Consider the following 22802-nt stretch of genomic DNA (forward strand, 5'->3'; position numbering starts at 1 on the left):
AAAACTGTTAGAAGGTTGAAGTGACTTACGGCCACTTATAAATCAAACTCTGTAAAATTATTTGGCAAAAAAACATTATTAAATGCCATTAACATAATAAATGAACACATCCAAACATCTAGTGAAAATTATAATTTCAATTAGATTTAGGACATATTTTATAATGTCAGTGCTTAATTTTCACAGTTGCCAAATTTTAAAGTGAAATGTCTTCTCATTTCTTAAGGAGACATTTTCAAACTTTTCCTGGAATCAAGATAGTGACTGCACATTTCAGTGTGGACCATCCGGTGCATCTTCAGGTTTATAGTAGGTTCTCAATGCATGTTGAAAGTGATGATCGAGTGAACACTTCAGAATGAATGACACACATATTAGATCTAGTGATACACACTTTGCCAAACCATTAACATGCGTGGAAGTATACCCGCTTCTCCACGTGTAAGGCAAATAATTATGTCAATACACAGTTCTGCCTTCCTTCTAGAACCGTGACCTTGAGGAGAGGTGGCTATCTTTGGCAGATTAATGACTGTATCCACAGTGCTTGGAATGTATATTTTGTCACCAACTGGGGCTTATGTTAGTGCTCCATCCTAGGCTGGTCATGTTTCTTGTTCTGGTCCTTTCTATATTGAGCCCTGGTTCTATGTTGCCTCCAATCTACTCACTGAGATGCAGGTCCTCATTCTGTGCTGAGGAACATCATTCTGGCTGCTTTCTTGTACCAGAACCAACGTACTAAAAGGCTTGTAGTCCTCAGGAGGACAGCCTTGGGAGTTGTGAACAAAGGATCAGATAAAGTCGCAAGCGACAGTTAGCATTTAATTGAATATTATGTCAATATCTATAAAAGTTATGTGGTCTTATAAAACAGGATAATAATGAAAGAAGGGAAAGTGTTTGGAACAAGATGGAAAATACTATTTTAAGAGCCATGAAAGTCAAATTAGTGATGGTCATCTGGGAGGAAATTACTAATTCCAATTTATCTTGAAATTTAAGTAATTATAGAACATAAACCTGGGGATGTGAGCCAAGTCATCACCATTGTCCTTTTGAAGTTTTAAAGTATGGAAAATAGAAACTATAAAAAGGGACTCTACGTGACAGGTAGTGAGAAAAATTGCCCCGAATGTCTGCAATTTCAGATGTCCTATTTGGCCAGAACCTCAGTTAAGATGGTACTCTCTTTCTTCCCCTCATCACAGCCTCCCACATACCTTTGAAAAGGTGACTCTCAAACTGTGTGGCTTGAAACATTGTTTTCTTTTTTTTTTTGAGACAGAGTTTCGCTCTTGTTACCCAGGCTGGAGTGCAATGGTGCCATCTCGGCTCACCGCAACCTCTGCCTCCTGGGTTCAGGCAATTCTCCTGCTTCAGCCTCCTGAGTAGCTGAGACTACAGGTGTGCGCCACCATGCCCAGCTAATTTTTTGTATTTTTAGTAGAGACGGGGTTTCACCATGTTAACCAGGATGGTCTTGATCTCTTGACCTCGTGATCCACCCACCTTGTTTTCTTTTTGGGTAAGAATCTTCCACTCCAAAGAGATTTAGGAGTAATATGTATATAGTTGAATTTTTAAGTTCTTTTAAACTTTATAATGTTAAATAGATTTCGTAGATTGTAATGTCTAAAGATTAACTTTGTAATTACAATAAAAAATTTATAATTGAGTAATTATTTCAGTTCCGTGATATTTAACTTGAAATTTTAGCAAGTTTATAAATGATATTGGGATATTTAAGCGAACTTAAGAATCACCATACAATTTAATCTATTAGATTTGCCATGTTATGTAGGAAGTTGGGAATATTTGTCAAACAAGGAAACTAAAAAGGTAATTGAATATGTTGTTTTGTATATACACCTTGAAATGTTTATGATAATTTACTTAATTAATTAAGGGTCAAATCTCCCTTAAAAGTGAGTATCGAATCGGTTATATTTACAAGTAGATAAATAAGACTGGTAAACTGAACTTAAATGTTTGTGGAAGACTATGATTTTGAATTTATAATTTATAACTCCAATAAATTGAATGTACAATGAAAAAGATTTTGGAAACCAATCATTTACAGCTCTTTTCTAGTCACACAAATCACCCTCCAGGGCATCCAAAATCTTGCATTTAACATTAGTTTCTCCATATGATGGGTCAGACTCAGTACTTAAAGTAGGGAGGCTTCCTCTTCTGGAAGAATTTTTGCTACCATTTCTTGATTGCAAATGCATGCAGAAAACTTTAGAACTGTTGAACGTGCACAGAATACCTGATAAAAATGCTTCTCTCTATGTGTGAATGCATGGGAAGAATTCTATAAGCTTTCCTCAAATTAGTCTTCTTCAAATTAGAATAACCTCTGGGGTGAATGTTATTAAATATTTAGAATGGTCTCTTCAATGTTCATAATGGGTTGATTTCAGTATTCCACTGGTCAGCGTAGCATTGGGGATGTTAGTAGTGTTTTTATATTTTCATATGCATGAGTAACACACAATTTCAATTTCTAATTTCCTCTCCACTAGTTAACTATGGAGTGAACCTGAGAAAATTCACTAAAAGGGTATATTCATTTTACTCATGTGTCTAAATTGTTGGGTTCTATGTTGAGGACAACTCTTGGTTTCTCTCCGGCAATGAAAAACATGAACTATGTGATATTTTTAATATTTTTGAGACCCTTTTCTATTATTTCTAGGCTGCCGAGTATGCGGTTTTTATAGTTAATTCAGATTACTGGATAGATGGGAGTGAGGGCACCTTATGCTATTTTAACAAACATTTCCCCTTCTCCTTTGAGTCTATTTCAATTTGCACGAAGTGTTCCTTTAAAAATTACATCTAATTTTCAGGGACATCAATTCAGTGTGAGGTATTTTTCCTGAATAGTTTTAAAACTCTTATTCTTGTTGCTGTTATTATTTTAACATTGAAGCTGAACTCATTAGATGCTATAATTCTGCAACCTCTGTGTACAGGGAAAGTAAATCAATGAGAATGTGTTTCTTAAATGAATGTATAAAAGAGTGAGACTTGTTAATATTTTCTAAAAAATTCAGTGGACAAAGGTGTTGCATTCATGGACTCCGTAAAGACGGTAGTATAAGGAAAACATTCATACCTCTGCCAACATTTTTGAAAGGCCAACAAGGCTCTCATTTGTGGAACACGTTACATTTTCCATAGTGTTCTCAACCATCAAATCAAGGTCATAAGAATGCTTTATTATCAAAAAGGCCCTACTAACAACTTGCAGTATAAATCATCCTAATTGGACAGATCACCGAGAAAAAATAAAGACATTCATTCACCAGGCATTTGGAAATTCCAGGTAGAAATGCTTTCAAACCAGGTCACACTTGGAAATAAAACTCTGAGTAGTAGACGGCCATAAATGCAATACTGCATCTTTCATTTCTGTGTTTGTTTTTTGTGGCCCTAATGTACTTATTTAACAGTAATAGCTAAGTGCCTCCTATATGAGTGACATTCTGGAAATTGAAGAGATATTTCAAAAGGGAGCAAGAAACAACAGTGTTTTACCAAGTACTTGGTACGAAGGTATTCACTCTAATTCTTCAGGGAGTTGTAAGAGAGGTGTGCAAGGTAAACCCTTCAGAAGGAGTTGGAGACTTGAGCAGGACTTAAAAGATGTATAAGATATGGAAAGTCAAAGAGAGGACTTTATTCTAAGCTAGTAAAAAATCATTCAAACAAGCCTATTCAAACGTGGGCAAAAGATATGAACAGACACCTTACAAAAGAAATCATCTATGAGGCCAACAAACATATGAAAAAATGCTCATCATCACTGGTCATTAGGGAAATGCAAATCAAAAACACATTGAGATACCATCTCATGCCAGTTAGAATGGCCATCATTAAAAAATCTGGAGACAATAGATGCTGGAGAGGATGTGGAGAAATAGGAACACTTTTACACTGTTGGTGGGAGTGTAAATTAGTTCAACCATTGTGGAAGACAGTGTGGCGATTCCTCAAGGACCTAGAAATAGAAATTCCATTTGACCCAGCAATCCCATTACTGGGTATATATCCAAAGGATTATAAATCATTCTACTATAAGGACACATGCACACGAATGTTCATTGCAGCACTGTTTACAATAGCAAAGACCTAGAACCAACCCAAATGCCCATTGATGATAGACTGGACAGAGAAAATGTGGCACATATACACCATGGAATATTATGCAGCCATTAAAAACAATGAGTTCATGTCCTTTGTAGGCACATGGATGAACGTGGAAACCATAATTCTCAGCAAACTGACACAAGAACAGAAAATCAAACACCACATGTTCTCACTCATAGGTGGGTGTTGAACAATGAGAACACATGGGCACAGGCAGGGGAGCATCACACACTGGGGTCTGTCCAGGGGAAATGGGGGAGGGACAGCCGGGGATAGAGAGTTGGAGAGAGAGCATGGGGAGAAATGCCAGATATAGATGATGGGGAGGAAGGCAGCAAATCACACTGCCATGTGTGTACCTATGCAACAATCTTGCATGTTCTTCACATGTACCCCAAAACCTAAAATGCAATAAAAAAAAATAAAAAAAATTCATTCACACTTCTTGCGTCTTTTTCTTCATTGTTCTGAATGTGATGATATATAAGCATTCAATAAACATTGTGCCACATAATTATGTTCCATTAGCATGGGAAATTTTCATCTACAGAAAATTTTCATTTTAGATAATGCAGTTTTGGGGGTGTTGTCCTTTGGGGCTGATTTCCCTCGTCAAGACAGTAAAACTATTTGGGATGGAGCTAAATATAAAGATATATAGTATATATGTTAGTATATAATATATAATATGATTATATATTAAGTTTACATATATTAGTATATATTTATATATACTATAATGTATGATATATAAATATATTATAATGATGCTTATATTAATATATATTATATTTATATCATTCCATAAAGCATACATAGTGTGCTATTATAATACCATTATAAATATCATAATGGAGCTTATCCTAGTATAAGCTCCATCCCAAATGGTTTTATTGTGTTGATGAGGGAAATCATCCTCAAAAGACAACACCCTCAAACTGCATTCTCTAAAATGAGAATTTTCTGTAGATGAAAATTTCGCATGTTAATGGAACATAATTATCTGGTACATATATCATCTGTTATAATATATCATGTATATAAATAATATATATATAAACTTATAATATGGTTATATTATATAGTATATAATTATAAATATATTAAGCACATACTAGATTGCATTGTGATTAGCAACAATTGATTACTAACACATTTCCTCCCTGGTTAGCTATTATTGAACACTCTCTAGTAAGCCATGGAGTAAAAAGACGTTATGTAATTTTGATTTTGTTAGGCTAATTTCCAGCAGTTAAGTATAGCTCAATTAGTGTTCTGTTTCGACTATGTAATTCAAAAACTATGTTTTGTAAAAACCCAGAAAAATAAGAACAAGAACAAGAAAAGCAATGTCGTTTGAGTTATTGAAGGAGAATTCAGCCCATAGCTTTTCTCCACGCTTTGGCAGCTGTTTCGGGGCATTCATCCAGCTGCATTTGTCTAACACTTGAATAATGATCATGCAGTTTGTCAGAGGCTTTTGGGAGAGAAATTCACTATGCAGAAATATTTAGTATTTAACTAATTTTTCCAATTATAGGTTTTTGATTAGGGTAAATTTATTTTGAATTACTCCTGATGTTAAACCCAATCTTCATTAGTGTTCCACAGAATTGTGAAACATTAGGATTATAGAAGTCTTTTTCCCAGCTAGAAGGAGCACTCTCATTTTATAGATGATTAAGTTGAGCTTCAGAGAGAGATTAAACAAGCTGCCCAAGGTTTTGAAGCCCAGGAGCCTTGGAACTCGTTTTCTGATATACAGTTGGACACTCTTCGTAGAGAATTCCTGTAACAATGTACGCAGATGGAGAAAGGAACCTCTTTCTTATTGGTCATAGAGGGTCATGAGCTGTTAGCTCATGAAGTCTGTGAGGGAGTTACTGGAATGTAACTTATCAGTATGTTTTCAAATCCTTAGAGCAGAGCTTCTTGACCTGTGTGCTGTAAATGGGTATGGGTGTGTTGGAGGTGGATGGACAGGGCCTAGGGTGGCAAAAAATCAGGGAAGCATTTAAATAAATCACTCCAGTAACTTTAAGTACATACAGAGAATGTTATTTTTCTTGGCAGTAAAATCCACTCTCTAGGAAGAAACAAGCTTTTGTTGGAAGACTGCTCTGATGAACTTTTTGGAGGGCTGGGCCTTCAGGAAGGCTGAGGAGCTAAATTGGATAAAAGGAGAGAGACTTATTTGGAGGCTGTGTAGAGAGTCAGAGAGGGAGAAGAGAAAAACTTAAGGGCTGGTGGCTCAAGAGAAACTTTGAGGAAACAGAAATAAAGGATGGGGACATCAGCAGATCTACAGTGCTCCATAATGATTGGTGGAGTAAGTTACTTTGGGAGATGGGATGAAGTGCTTTATCTTGCTTCAAGATAGAGACTGGTAAAATCCAAGATTGCCCGAGGAAGGACAGTTCCATGTAAGTTAATACAATTGTGAAAACTTGTTAGCAGAGATCAGATACGCACTACACCACAGGGTGTGGCATCTCCCACATGACTGACCATTTGGGAATCCTGGTCCTAAGAGAACGTGACCATTGGGAGTGGGCCTCTGGGAAGGGTGCTGTGGTGTGCAAGGGCAACCCTTGGTTATATGTGCCATGCAGAATGAATCGTGTTGTGTCGCTGGAAGTTAGGGGTGAATAATATAAATAACTGAAATTGGGTAAGGTTTCCTTTTAAAAAATCATATTTGTGTTGATCTGTTCATGTGTCTGCATTAAATTTTAATGTGACTGAGTGGAGAGGATTGCTTGGGCCCAGTAGTTTGAGACCAGCTTGGGCAAAATAGCAAGACTCTGTCCCTATTAAACATTTCTTTTAATGTGTAAAATGTTATTTGTGGGGAATCACATATTTTTTGAGAATGTTTTCCAAACCAACAATCATCACACAGTTTGTCAAAGGACTTTATTTCCATATTTGTGAAAGTTTTATGAAACATGTTAAAATGTTATAAGAATCATTGATAACATATTGCATGTTTAATGAACAGCCTTTATTAAAATGAAGAAATATGTAAAGGAACTATATCTGGAATGAAGCGCCTCCATTATTGGACAGAAAATAGTGGTATGCATTATTGCAGGAATTTAAGAGTATATGATATACATGTGAATGAAGTTTTTTTCTTTTGAGTTTTGTCCTATGAGAAACTCCACCAAGATGATTAGTTGATGAATTCTGTTGGTCATTTATAGTCAGGATATTAGCAAGCAAAATATTCCAAAGTCTTCTGGCTGATGTTTGTGTGAAAGGATGTGGTCTCATATGAGCAGGAATGGATAATAATGCAATGAAAAGACTGGAGATAACTTCACAGTTAATTTGGGGTAAAGTTTATTTTGATTATAATATTATATCTGGTGAAAGTATTAAGTCTGAATTATTCAGACAATTGCTTTAATTCTCCATTTGACATCTGACCTGTGCACAGAGCTAACCTTTGGGTATTAATGAGAGTGGGAGTCCAGAGCCTAGTCAAGTAAGAGATTAGGAAGCAAGAGATGGAAAGAAAGTTCTACCTAGGCCAAGGGTCAGTGCATAGTAATGGGAATGATTTGATTGGGAACTTTTATTAGCAGCCATTTCTTTGACAGACTAATAAAAATGACTTTTAAAGATTCTTTTCCAAGTTATCTTATATAAATGGATTATGATGAAAAAAGTGTGAACCACATTTCATCTTCTTTCTTGCCTTCTGTTAAATATATATTCAGCTTAGAAACTAAATAGCACAGGATAAAACTTGAAATCATAAATTCTGTACATTCTTTGTAGTTCAAAGGTATTACATGATAATTCACAAATAGAGAATTGTACAGGATAGTTGGGAAATGTTTTTTAACCCTCAGAGAATGTCCACTGGGCACACGCATAACATGTAGATGCCCAAAGCAGTTCAGAATTAGAATTACAGAAAAACCCCCAAAACAAAACACTTGTGAATGGTTTGTGAACCCAATCTCACCTGTGTGGGCAGGGCTAATTCTGATATGAAGAGGAGTTCTTCCTTCTCTTAAGTAAATAATAACTAAAATTGGCTTTTATCCAATCAGTTATTCTAAGATCACTGCAACTTTTTTCTCTCGAAAAAAGGAGTTGCCCTAAAGAAGTTCCATTTGCTTTGTCCTCTTTCTTTTCTCCCCCCTCTAAAGGAAAAAAGATACGCTTGTGTTGAAATAGCAAAGATTTCATTTAAAAATACTTTTTAGATAATCAGACTTGCTCTTTGCACAGTGAGATCTTTGGTCCCTGGGAGATATGCTATATTACTGAATTCGTTTCTGGAGTCATCTTTAATGGGGCTAGGGAATCCATTGTGTGGCTTATGAACTGCTGGTATGACCCACCATGCTTTGTGCTCTGGGGTCTCTCTGTGTAATTCCTACAACTTGACTTTGAGATAGATCTAAAAAAGTGAACCATCAAATATTGGAAATACCAGGTAAGAAATTAAAATAGGCTGGCCATGGTGACTCCTGCCTGTAATCCCAGAACTTTGGGAGGCCAAGGCAGGCAGATCACTTGAGATCAGGAGTTCGAGACCAGCCTGGCCAACATGGTGAAGCTCCATCTTTACATAAATACAAAAATTAGCAGGGTATGGTGGCAAACACCTGTAATCCCAGCTACTCTGGAGGCTGAAGCAGGAGAACAGCTTGAACCTGGGAGGTGGAGGTTGCAGTGAGATGAGATTGTGCCACTGCACTCCAGCCTGGGCAACAGAGCCAGACTCTACCTCAAAAAAAAAAAAAAAAAAAAAAAGATAATGGAGATTATTGAAAAGAATAAGATAGGCGGAAATAGAATATTTAAGAATAAAGAAGAAGGCCGGGTGTGGTTTCTCATGCCTGTTATCCCAGCACTTTGGGAGGCTGAGGCAGGACAATCACTTGAGCCAGGGAGTTTGAGACCAGCCTGAGCGACATAGCGAAACCCTGTCTCCACACACACAAAAATTACAAAATATTATCCAGGTGTGGTGGTATGTACCTGTAGTCCCAGCTACACAGGAGGTTGACGTGGGAGGATGGCTTCAGCCCAGGAGGTGGAGGCTGCAGTGAGCTGGGATCGCACAACTGAACTCCAGCCTGGTCGATGGAATGAGACCTTGTTTCAACAAATAATAAAAATTAAAATAAAATCAAAAGAAGAAAGTGAAGCCAACTGAAAACACAGAGAAAGTTAGAAAATAAAGTTTAAAGATGAAATAGAAATGCCAAGGAAAAATGTTTATATGTTATGGAAAGCATATGAACTTATTTCATATTATTGCTCACACTTATATGATGCTTGATATATGCCAAGTGATGTTTAAAGGCACAACTTACAAACCTTTTGGGATTTAAGCTATCATTATCCACATTCTATAAATTAGGAAACTGAGACCCAGAGAGATTAAATGATTTATTTAACATCACAGGTTTGTAAGTGGCAAAACTAAGATTAGGATATATATGTATATATAGCTACATTCTTAAGCAACTACACAATTCAGTATGTTAGACACTATATATTGTGTCTTCATCCTTTCTGAGATTAGCACCTCTCTTCCCTTTTTGGGGAACTGTTCCTTCTTACCATGTGACTTGAGTGGAAGCTGCTGCCGTGTTCTTTGACACTCTCTTTCCGTGTTTTCAAAGTAAGCATCCGTTCTACCATCTTTTCTTGATTACACAATGTATTTCCAAATATTATTTTAGAGTCTCTGCATTTGCATCAGATAAAAGAGGATTATCTTCCTTTTATAAAACAAATACTCATTTCCACTTAAAAATGGAACTGCATTAAAAACAAAATTTTGGCCAGGCGTAGTGGCTTATGCTTGTAATTTCAGCACTTTGGGAGGCCAACACGGGAGGATTGCTTGAGGCCAGAAGTTTGAGACCAGTTTGGGTGACATAACAAGACCTGGTCTCTACTTAAAAAAAAAAAAAAAAAATTAGCCTGGCATAGTGATGTGTGCCTATAGTCCTGGCTACTCCAGAGGCTAAGGTGGGAGGATTGCTTGAACCCAGGTATTGGAGGCTGCAATGAGCTATGATTGCACCACTGTACATAGCCTGAGTGACAGAGCAAGTCCCCGTTTCTAAAAAAAAAGTTCCAACCCCCCCAACCAAAGTTTTAATGTTATTTTGAACATTCATATTAGATAATTTAGAGACTGGTAACAAAAATAATATTCTGATTTCAATCAATTAATTATTCTAATTAATTAACATTTTATTAATTGCTTATTTAAATCAGATATAATATTAGCAAAAGATTGATAAGAGCATGTACCAGTGACAATTTTCTGAGACATTAAGATTTTTTTAATATTTAGGACTATTAGCCTACCAGTGCATATGTGTGTATGTGTATGTGTCTACACACACACATATACACATGCATATACATATGTATATATACATATACACACACATGTACATATATATGTATAAATATATATACATTTATGTACATATATGCAAATGTGTGTATACATATGCATACACATGCATTTAAATGGAGTATGTTTATCTAGAAAATCAAGACAGTAGAAACTGAGAGTAAATAAATATTTAAAAATGGAAAGGCAAATGGCTTTTCAAGATAGCCCTGATTTTAGGTCAATGGAAAAATCTAAGCAGTTATTTTAACTAAAGTATCTGGTGATCATAGTTTGGAGGATCTGGAATTTTAAGGTGGGTGGCTCATTTGACTTGAAAATCCAATATTTTTTCTGAAGTAAGTGTTGCCATGGTGACAGAACGGCTTAGCAACTGAAGACTGATTTCATTGGCTGGCTGTCTGCAGACTTGCTTGTTGAGTGGCATTAATATGTTGCCTCCTGCTGTTTTTTATTGAGGAGACCATCTGGCATTAGCTGTATTTAAAGGTACAGTTCTGTTAGACAAAGAATACCAGGTGATATACACTGAGGTGTTAAAAATAGGTTTTGCAGGAAGTTCTGCTTCAAATCACAACCTATTATAATCAGTTAATTCACGAATCAAGACTTTGACACTAGGCATTAAAAGATTTTGCTGTTGTACTTACTTATATTCTAAAAATTTAATTGCCTAAATATACTCTACTAAATGATCATATTAATCTTGATGGACCTAAAAATTAATCTACTTGATAAACTGTTCTTTCACATTATATGTTGACAAACCAGAGATATAGTTTTTAAATAATGATTACTGAAGATGTTTAATATATCAGAGCATAAATAGCTATCAGTTTTTCTTTTACTTTTAAGGGTGATTAAAATAATGGATTTTCAAGTAACATGTATTAAGATGTCAAAGGCATCTATTCTACTAATTATAACTGTTGATTCTAAACAATAAATACCTGTTGTACATCTGTGAAAACACATACCCTCTTTTTTTTTTTTTTTTGATGCAGTCTCACTGTGTCACCCAGGATGGAGTGCAGTGGTGCTATCTTGGCTCACTGCAACCTCCACCTTCCAGGTTCAAGCGATTCTCTTGCCTCAACCTCCCAAGTAGCTGGGATTACAGGCACCACCACACTGGCTAATTTTTGTATTTTTAGTAGAGATGGAGTTTCACCAGGTTGGCCAGGCTTGTCTCGAACTCCTGACCTCATGTGATCCACATGCCTTGGTCTCCCAAAGTGCTGAGATTACAGGCATGAGCCACCGTGCCTGGCCGCAAACCCTCTTATTAAGGAGTTTCCAATATAGTAGGGAGGATAAGACACATGCACACATTGTGAAAAGACAGAAAATGACAAGTACCTTAAGAGTAATACAAGGTGAAGTCTGAGACTGAAGAATGGAGGACACATTTAATAAGGATACTCACCGAGACTTCTGATTGGCTTAATCTTGTCCAGTGTAGAAGAGAGAAGAGAATTCTAGGAGCAACAGTAGCATTCATTGGTGTTATAATCCCAGCTTCTCAAGATTGGGTTCCAAGGTGATGTTCAGAGGATAGTAACAGAGCATTTTGTGCTTAGAGCTTGCTGTGCATGTAGAGGAAGCAAAATCTTTACAAGTAGTTTTTGGCCATATCATGAATATCCTTAAATGCTAGGCTGAGGATTTAGACTTCATTTGTTCGGGAGTTAATAGAAATAGACCACTTGTGAGTTGCTAATTTAAGAAAAAGATATTGTATGCTTTTGACATATTTAGGGAGGTGGTGTGGATCCACCACCTGGAGAGAGATATACAGCCATCAGTTTAAAATGAAAATCATTTCATGGCAGAGTTTGAGGACAGAGGAAAAGATTTAGGGGTCATTTGTTTGAGTGGTGAGGGCGAAAATGGTGATGAGCATAAGACCACTGAGGGAGGGAGAATAGACAAAGGAGAGAAAGTGTATCAGGCAGAGACTTAGAACACGCCAACCTTTTTAAGATTAAATGAGCAAGAAGAGAGATGTAGTCAGGGAAAGAGAGCTAGTAGGTGTGATTCAGAGCTGCAGTCTCAAGATAGGACTGGGGGCATATGACGATGTCAAATACTGTGGAAGTTGAGGATACAGGAAAGGTCATTCACTCCAGCACTGATTGGAAGTCATTGGGGACATTTGGGGAAGTAGTTTCAGTAGTCAAGAGGAAGATGTCAAGCAAATGGATAAGGAGTACGTGAAGGGCGGTTTCACCCTCGATACTCACCATTTTTCTCATCCATTCATCAAACTAAGCCTTTCTTTTTTAAAGCCTAGTCAAGTGAAGCAGTGGGAGTAAAGAAGGAATAAAATAAGCTTTTTGAAAGATTACATACTATTTTCAACACACATTCATTCCTGAACTCACATCCTTGTGGCGGTCACTGTATTACTCTTTTCAAATGGTTTTCACAGAGGGCGCTAGTGACTTCTTAATAGGGTGGCCTTATGTCTCAGTTTGCACCATATTCACTGTTTCTGGGGTATTTGTTAATAGAGCCCTCTTTCATCCTCAAAACTGCCCTGGTCTGGATGATAACTTATGAGTTACCCCAGCTCTTAACCACTAATTCTAATGAGTGGTTTTCAATCTTTATCTTACTTGACCCTATTTGATATTTTTTTCTTTATAGAGCTAATTCTTCTTCTTTAGTGTGTCTTGAAACTCCAGTTCTCTGATTTGTGCTGGATAATTCTTCTGGTTCTCCTGACACCCTCTCAGTCTTTCCTGAGGCCTTCTCTTCTGTCCACTATGTAAGTGGTGCCGTTGCTTAGAGTTCTGCTCTTGGTTTCTTCTCCTCATTACACACATTTTCCATAGACAAGCTCACTCATTACAACAGATGCAGTTAACTAGAAGCCAGCGATGGAAAAATATAACCCTTGTTTCTCGCCCCCCGAGCTTCAGATTGGCATATCCACCTGCCTAGTACACCTTTACTGTAAGTGAAACTTAACTTGGACAAAAACTTGAGCATTGGAGTGAGACAGAAGCCTACCAGCTCTGCCATTTAATAGCTAAATGATCTTAAAGAAGAAAGTCTCTGTGGCTCAGCTTCCACTCTGTAAAATCATGACACCTGTCACATAAGGTTTATGTGCGGGTAAAATGAAGTAGCACGTGTAATGTGCTGAGCACAATTCATGGCACACAACATACGCTTCATGAATAGTAGAAATTATTATTATTTCCCAAACCTTATTCTCCTCCTGTTATTTCTTGTCTTGTAGAACATCCGTCTTCCTGAGTGGGGGAGAGTTCACGTATGGGGGAACATGAAATACTTCTGGAAAAATTGGGTGATACCACAATATATGAGACCCTGAAAGCCGGACAGAGGAATTTAGATACTATGGTGGGTAACAGGGGCTTCTGCAGTCTTGTAAGCATGGAATGATTCTGTGGAAAGTGGTGTTGTAGTAAAATTTGTTATTTTAACATTAAACCAAATGTGTTAGAAGTAGGCGAGAAGGCTGGGCAAAAGGTTGTTAAAGTAATACTGGCATAATTTGAGGAGGACTTGGAAGGGTGTGGAGACAATGGAATGAAGAGGAAAGGGTAACTAGGGAAACGTGATAAATGAACAGATTATTTTATTTTTATATCAGTTCTTTCTTCAGAAGGTTGTAAAATATTTACATCAAAAAGATGTATTTAATAAAGATGCCATAAAACTTCCTTATGGATCCAGAGGCCACCACTGTTTTGTACCCATTTATTTGTGAAAGAGAAGTAAAATGTGCTAATAGTAATGGTGCCAACATTTTCAGCCTGATTCTCTCAGTACTTGCTTAGACGCTTACTCACCTCTTCAGATCTTTGAATGAATTTTATAAATGACTGGTCCCATTTATAACCTTTATGATTCTCATAGTTACATAGAATTACTGAGATGCATAATTCAGTCTTAAAGGATGTTGGTGTTTCTGGTGATTCTGGCCTGTTACATGACACCTATAGTTTGGATATTTGTCCCTGCCCAATCTCATGTTAAAATATAATGGCCAGTGTTGGAGGTGGGGCCTGTTGGGAGGTGTTTGGATCATGGTGGCAGATTCCTCATGAATGGTTTGACGCCATCCCCCGGTGAAGAGTGAATTCTCATAAGATCTGATTAAGTGTGTGACACCTCCCCTGCCTTGGTCTCTTTCTCTCCATGTGACATGCATGCTCCCACTTCTATCATGAGTAAGAGCTCCCTGAGGCCTCCTCAGAAGGCGAGTAGATGCCAGCACCATGCTTGTACAGCCTGTGTAACCGCGAGCCAATTAAACATCTTTTCTGAATAAGTTACTCAGTCTCTGGTATTTCTTTATAGTAATGCAAGAATGGCCTAATGCACTATGTAAATTAAAATATAAACCTGTAAATATGTCACAGAAAGATTCACTCTCCCCTGAAGAGGAGTCAATATGAAAACCTGAGGAATGTGGCAAGTAGAAAAACAGAAATGAGAAAACTACCCTTGTTTTTAAAAAATATTTTTAAGATATTTTTTCTTTGGAAATAGATTGTCGTTTTGAAATCTGGAATGTAAAATGCCAGACTCTTCTTCCCCTTTTCTGGAGTTGAAATAATCGAACACTGGGAAATATCTGGTCCTGAACTAAAATGCAGGCACACCAAATTTGAACTCAGATTGAAAAAGTCACCACTGGGAATCAACTAGATATTAACGATGATTAGGAAGAGTATTTTGTTTGATTGCTATCTGATCCTTTCGTAGCTCTGCACAACTTAATGTAAGCAAGCTATTAAAAAGCAAAAACCGAAGGCGACTGTTTCATGATGTGTGTATCACAAAGGAAACCATCACCACCTGTCATTGAAACAAAGAAAGGCTCATTGTCACCAAATGTGAAAAGACAACAATGTAAAAAATTTTTAAAAATCATATTCTTGAGGCCATGAAACACATGTTCCAGAAAACAGTTTTTTAGAATTGCATTAAATAAAAATGTCTGCACACTGAAATGGGGAAGCAGTGTGGAGTGGTATGAAAAATGTTACAGAGGTCTGTATTTTTAAAATCTGGAAGTTGGAATAGATAATCATTGGGGCCCCAGCTCTAAAATCCTACTTCCACTATTAATGTGACAATGATTTAATTGTTGAACAAAATTTAAATGGTAACATATGCCATGGGGAATGTGTTTTCTGGCTTGCTGACAACATAAAAAAGAGGATGTTGAAAGCCTCTTGTAATTCATGTTTTTAATTTAATTTTTTTTTTTTTTTTAACAGAGTTTGGTTTTTATTGTTATGTGTTTGGCTGGGTGCAGAATTGCCCTCACCACCCTTGGCCACCCTGGCCTCCTGGGAGGAACAGGCAGAGATGGCTCCAGATGGTTCTTAGCTGCCACTCTAGGCCTCGGGGCTTACACAGTGAGCATAGTGGATTCCACCTTCCAATAGGAAGTGCAAACTCTAATTCACAGTCAAACTTCACCAGGAGGGAGAGGTGGTCTTGGCTGAAGGCACTTTATTTTTATTTGTTTATTTTTGTTTTTTGAGACGGAGTTTCGCTCTTGTTACCCAGGCTGGAGTGCAATGGCGCGATCTCGGCTCACCGCAACCTCCGCCTCCTGGGTTCAGGCAATTCTCCTGCCTCAGCCTCCTGAGTAGCTGGGATTACAGGCACGTGCCACCGTGCCCAGCTAATTTTTTGTATTTTTAGTAGAGACGGGGTTTCACCATGTTGACCAGGATGGTCTCGATCTCTTGACCTCGCGATCCACCTGCCTCGGCCTCCCAAAGCGCTGGGATTACAGGCATGAGCCACCGCGCCCGGCGGCTAAAGGCACTTAAATCAGGAAGCAATCCCAATGCCAGAGTTTGTCTTCCTTTTCATTGCTTTGATAAATCTAGACGCCACTCTGTTGGAGAACCAGCACAGCCGGTAGCTGGGGTTAGTGCACTGACCGAGCGAGGCATGAGACCTGCCCACTGGGAGAACTTCTTGATAGGGCTGTTAGTGTGGCCGGCTAGCCGCTGGCATGGGGTGAACTGTTTTCCACAGGCAGCCTCATACTTCTTGAGCCGGTCCGCTATCTACTGGGTGCCATGCAGATCCACAAAGCGGAAAGGCCCTCCACGACAAGGCAGGAAGCTGAGCCCAGAGACGGGTCTGATGTCTCCCTCTGCATGTCTGGCCAACATCCCCTCTTGTAGGCACATGACTGCCTCATTGACATATCTTGTCATCAGGCGGAACTGGATGTTTTCATCTAAGGAGACTTCAGACTTAGGAGGCATCTTCAGACTCACTAAAATACTATCCATGTCAGAATTCAAATTCTTACTCTTCCACTCTCCTGATAGATGTAAAAGCCCTTCCCAGACTTACGACCTAGGAAGCCCTTGGACACCATCTGTGTCAGCAGTTCTGGGTTTCCACCTCCAAACTGCTCCCCAAAGGCTTTGCCCAGATCTTCAGCCACATGTTGTGCTAAATCCACACCAACATCATCCGCCACTGCGGCGGCACACACAGGAAAGCCAAAGCTTGTGGTCAGGGAATGCAGCTTCTTCAGGTCAACTCCTTCCTGGAGGATTTGGATGACTCCAGACATCATGGGTGCAAGATAACTAATGACATTAAACCTGGTGGTATAGAAGCCAGGTCCATCCTTAGCCACAATGATGACCTTGCCCTGCTTGACACTGACTGCTACAGCTGAAGCGCTGGTGTCTTTGGAGGTTTTATCGATTGTGATAATCTCCAGCAGCTGCGTCTTGTCTAAGGGAGAGAAGTAGTGCATGCCAATCACCTTCTCAGGTCTTTTACTCACAGCAGCATTTCATGATTGGGAGAGCAGATGTGTTACTGGCAAAAACTCAGTGACCTGGAATCACCGCTTCTATTTCCTTTAGCACTCTGTGCTTAAGACTAAGGTCCTCAAACACAGCTTCAGTCACCATGTCGGCCTTTTCAAAACCTTGGTAATCAAGTTGGCCAGTCAAGTTGCTGAAGATGGAATCTCTCTCAGATGATATTAGGGCTTTCTTCTTCACTTTATCATTCAATCCTTTGAACACTTGTTGCTGTCCTCGGCCTAGCCCCGTGAGTATGGCATCTTTAAGTATAGTCTTTAGCCCCTTTTCCATGGAGACTTGGGTGATGATGCCTGCTCCCATCAGCCCTGCACCAACAATAGCCAGATGCTTAACATCCTTCTGTGGAACTCCAAATTTGTCCTTCTTGCACAGGACCTGACCACGGTAGAGTCCCATCAAGGCCTTTGATTCTTTGGTCATTGCGATCTCTCCAGATTTCTGAGATTCAGAGAGATAACCGGTATCGCTCCCTTGCTCAATTCCAGTCTTGACCACATCAATTATTTTCAGAGGTGCAGGCTAAAGGCCTTTTGCACTTTTTCTTCCACTTTTTTGTAAATCTGTTGCCTGACAAACGGAATAGTTATGGTGTACGCTGTCAGTTTTTCTACCAATCTCCAACTCGTTATCTCTCTTTGCAGAGATCTTATCAGCCAGTCCTTTGGCGAAAGTAATTGCAACTTCTAGGTATTCGATTGTCCGTTCCTCTAGAGGTTTTAGTCCTGGCCCTGGGTTCCATCTATTAGTCAACCAGTCCCATTCTCTTTGCCTTGTCTGCATGAAAGTTTCTACCAGTCAGCATCATGTCAAAAGCAACAGGCACATCCACCATTTTGGGCAGCCTTTGTGTGCCTCTTGCTCCTGGTAAGATCCCCAGCAAGACTTCAGGGGCACCAAATACTGCTTTTCTGTCTTTCGTTGCTATTGTGTTTTGGCAGGAAATGGCAAGCTCAAGTCCTCCTCCCAGGCAGGATCCACTGATGGCAGCCACTACAGGCTTTGTGGACTTTTCCTTTCTCAAATGTTCTCTGTGCTTCTTGTGATGTCTGTATTACTTCCTGAGGGGTCTTGCAGCAGCTAACAGGTTGATATCAGCATCTGCAATAAAGCAGCCTGGCTTTGATGAGATAAGGACGGCACTTCTGATTTGATCATTAGCCCAGATTTCATTCATAACATCTATGAACTCTGAATGCAGCTCTTTATTCAGTGTATTACCTTTGAATTGGGAGAGTTAATTTGAATCGCTGCCACATGCCCTTTGATCCATAGTTGATATGGGTTCTGGTCAGCAAAGCAGAAGACCCTGTAAAATTGCGGCATATGTAACCTCTGGAGCGGAGGACCCTGAAGGCAGAGAAGCAGCTGCGGTTGCCAGTCACCCGGTAGGCCCCCATGTTGAGCTGAAGAGGACAGCAGTGGAGAGCGTGTCTCTTTAATTTCATTCTTCTCTTTTGTATTAGCTTTTTTGATTTATCATAACCAAAGAGAATACAAATGAACTGACTTCACAGTCTCTTCCTCAGACTTCAGAGTTGAACTATTCTTAAGCTCCCTCCCTGCCTCTTTGATTCAATATTTTAATGGCTGAAAAGCTCTGTGGTCATTGTTATTTTGTTGCAGCTTTATTGAGATAGGATTCACATACCAAATAGATCAAACAATTAAAAGTAAAATTCAATGGCTTATAGTATATTCACAGTGTTGTGCAGCCATTGCTACAATTTTAGAACAATTATATCATCACTTGAAAAAGAAACCCCATGCCCATTAGCAATCACTCCTCATTTTCCCATTTCCTCCCAATCCTGCTCCAACAACTCTAGGCAGCCAGACTAATCTGCTTTTTGTTTCTATAGATTTGCTTATCCTAGACATTTCGTATAAATCAAATCATGCAATCTGTGGTCTTTTGTGGCTGGCTCCTTTAACTCAGCATGACGTTTTCAAGGCTCACCCATGCTGTAGCATGTATTAGTACTCCATTGTGTGGATTTACCATATTTTATTTTTCCTTTCATCAGTTGCTAGAGATCTGGGTTGTTTCCATTTTTTGTCTATTATGAACAAGTCTGCTATGAGCATTCATGGACAAGTTTTTGTAGATATGTGTTTTTATTTCTTTTGGGTATGTACCTAGCAGTGGAATTGCTGGGTCGTATTGCAATTCTTTGTTTAAGATTTTCAGGAACTGCCAGACTGTTTTCCAAAATGGCTGCACCATTTACATTCCCATCGGCAGTGTACAAAGTTCCCAATTTCTCTATATCCTCGCCAACTTGTTTTTTGCTGTCATTTTGAGATTATAGCCATTCTATTGGGTGTGGAGTGATATTTTAATATTGTTTTGATTTGCATTTTCCTGATAACTAATGACATTAAACATCTTTTCATGTGCTTATTGACCATATATATCTGTTTTGGAGAAATTTCCATTCCTTTTTTTTTTTTTTTAAGATTGGATCTGGCTATGTTGCTCAGACTGGTCTCAAATTCCTAGGCTCAAGGGATTCTGCCACTTCAGCCTCCCAAGTAACCCAAGTGGGTTGCTGGGATTACAAGCATCATGCCAGGCTCCATTTTTTTTTTTTTTTTTTTTTTTTTGAGATGGAGTCTTGCTCTATCTCCCAGACTGGAGTGCAGTGGCGTCATGATCTTGGCTCACTGCAACCTCCGTCTACCAGGTTCAAGCAATTCTCTTGCCTCAGCCTCCTGGGTAGCTGGGATTACAGGCACCTGCCACCACGCCTGGCCAATTTTTATTTATTTTCTTTTTTTAGTAGAGACGGGATTTTGCTATGTTGGCCAGGCTGGTCTTCAATTCCTGGCCACGGGTGATCTGCCCACCTTGGCCTCCCAAAGTGCACCACGCCCAGCCCAGTTTTTTTTTTTTTTTTTTTTTTTTTTTTTAGAGACGGAGTTCCTCTGTGTTTCAAACTCCTGGCTCCGGGGATCCTCTTGCCTCACCCTCCCAAGTAGCTGAGACAACAGGCATGTGCCATTGCACCTGGGGCTGTCTATTCATTTTCAATTGGGCAATTTGTCTTATTATTGTTGAGTTGTAAGAGCTCCCTATGTATTCTAGAACCAAGTTCCTTATCAGATACATGATTTGCAAAAATCGTGTATCTCCCATTCTGTGGGTTGTCTTCTTTCTTGGTAGTGTCCTTTCCAGTATAGACATTTTACATTTTGATGTGGTCCGATTTATGTATTTTTTCTTGTGTTTCTTGTGCTCTTTGTGTCATATCTAAAAAAACCATTGCCTAATCTAAGGTCACAAAGATTTACACCTATGTTTTTTTCTAAGAGTGTTACAGCTTTTGAGACATGGTAAAAGCCCCATAAAACTGCATACCTCAACCATACCTCGGCTTTCTGTTGAAACTGCTCTCTGTAACCTTAATGTGACAGGCAAGCAGTCCAAACCCACGCCATCTTGGCCCCTGCGACTTGTAATAAGTAACTAAGGTCTGTAATTTCCACCCTACCCAGGCACTGTGCAAACTAACGCTTATCTTGACTTCTGTGAACCACTTATGTAACAATTGGGATGTCCGAAGCCCCTCACCCTCATCTCCGCCCAGGAGGTGATTAACGGAATGTCCAAAGTCCTCGGGCCTTCGGAATTTCTGAAGCCCCTCACCCCCACCCCCGCCCCCACCCTCACCCCCGAGATGGTTTACGGGCATAAAAGGTCTTGACACCCTCCTTTTGGGGCCACAGGTTGGAGAGATGCGAGTCCTCTGTGGCCATCGGCAATAAAGACCCTGCAATTTGGCACACTTTAGTCTTGCTGTTGACTTTCTGTGCTCGATCCAGTACAACACTTTAACTCTCGCATTTAAATCTTGGATCCATTTTGAGTTAATTTTTTTAAGGGCTAGGTAGAGGGTCCACCTTCCGTCTTTTGCAGGTAGGTATCCCATTGTCCCAGCACGACTTTTTGAAAAGACTGCTATTTTTAAAAACATCCACCCCTCAGCAATATTTTTAGGTCATGAATTTCATAGGTGAGTAGAGGTAACTCGGAAATAGCAAACAACTTGATTAATGTCATCAGCTAATAAGGGGTGCAGTAGGAATTTAAAAGCCTTACATTTTCTGCTTCCAAAACCCATACTTACTCTGATATACCGGGGGTTCTCAATTTTGAGCCTGCATCAGAATCACCTGGAGGGCTTGTTAAAACTCTGACTGCTGGGGTCCCATCCCCAGACCTACCCCGATTCAGTAGGTCTGAGGTAGGCATGAAATTTTGCTTTTCTGACAAGTTCCCAGGGATTCTGATGCCACTGGTTCAGGGACACACTTTGAGAGCCATTGTAGTGCACTGTGATGGTTCCCCCATGTATCCCGATACCTGAAAAGCCTTCAGTTGGGGTAGAGGGAGACACAGAGAAAATAATATAAAGTCAGTAATAGTCACAAAAGGCTAAGTGTGCATAGAGGGAGAAAACAGTAATTCTGATTAGAATACTGAAAAAAGTTTCTGCAGGAGACATTATGGAATGGATTGGTTAATGGATAATCTCAAGTGTTTACCTTCACCTGGTGAAATCAGACAGCAACTGTCACTTCTTAGATCTGTTCGGTCACAAGTATGCCTAGAGCAGCTAAGCTCTTGAGCACATAAGCAAGTATGTCTGTGGTGGAGTGGGTGGTGGCTCTGGAATGGCTGATGTGGGAAATGCAGAGAGAGAACTTAAATGTCAGATTATGACACTGAATACGGGAAAGTAATAGGAGTGAGGTGGGTTAAAATTTTTCACTCAGTCTCTGTGTGTCACCCAGGCTGGAGTGCAATGATGTGATTTCGGTTCACTGCATCCTCCGCCTCCTGGGTTCAAGTGATTCTCGTGTCTCAGCCTCCTCAGTAGCTAGGATTACAGGTTTGCACCACCATGTCTGGCTGATTTTTGTATTTTCAGTAGAGACAGGGTTTTGCCATGTTGGCCAGGATGGTCTCAAACTCCTGACCTCAGGTGATCCACCCACCTCAACCTCTCAAAGTGCTGGGATTACAGGCATGAGCCACCATGCGCCTGTTCTCCACCCATGCTTATATCCACAGTCAGGTTCAGTGAATCGGTGCCACTTGTGTGAGAGACTAAAATAAATAATGGACTTAATGTGATGACTTTTCTTTCTGAGTCTTTCAGCGTACTGATGAAATCTTGATAAAGAAACTATCAATAATAGCAGCATAGCAATGCTTTTCTAAGAAACTGTGAAATACTGTGGTGATCTTATCCTGGAACAAACTAGGATGAGCCAGTCTTTATTGAATTATTTTATACTGTAGTTTATTTATACTTACTTTGTGCTCACTCAGGAGGCCCCTTCATGTTGTTGAATTCTGTAGAATTTCCTTGCAGGCCTTGGGT

General features: G+C 39.3%; 1 protein-coding gene and 1 pseudogene across 1 annotated transcript in view; one reads left to right on the forward strand and one right to left on the reverse strand.

Moving 5' to 3' along the window:
• The window catches only part of LOC105732468 (carboxypeptidase E), a 136842-nt gene that overhangs the window by 11160 nt on the left and 102880 nt on the right, over positions 1-22802 (forward strand). The window lies entirely within an intron of this gene.
• LOC105732469 (trifunctional enzyme subunit alpha, mitochondrial-like) lies at positions 16426-21344 on the reverse strand (annotated as a pseudogene).

This window comes from Aotus nancymaae, unplaced genomic scaffold (genome assembly GCF_030222135.1).
Source record: "Aotus nancymaae isolate 86718 unplaced genomic scaffold, 86718_ANA_hifiasm-v0.15.2.pri h1tg000033l, whole genome shotgun sequence".
Taxonomy (NCBI): domain Eukaryota; kingdom Metazoa; phylum Chordata; class Mammalia; order Primates; family Aotidae; genus Aotus; species Aotus nancymaae.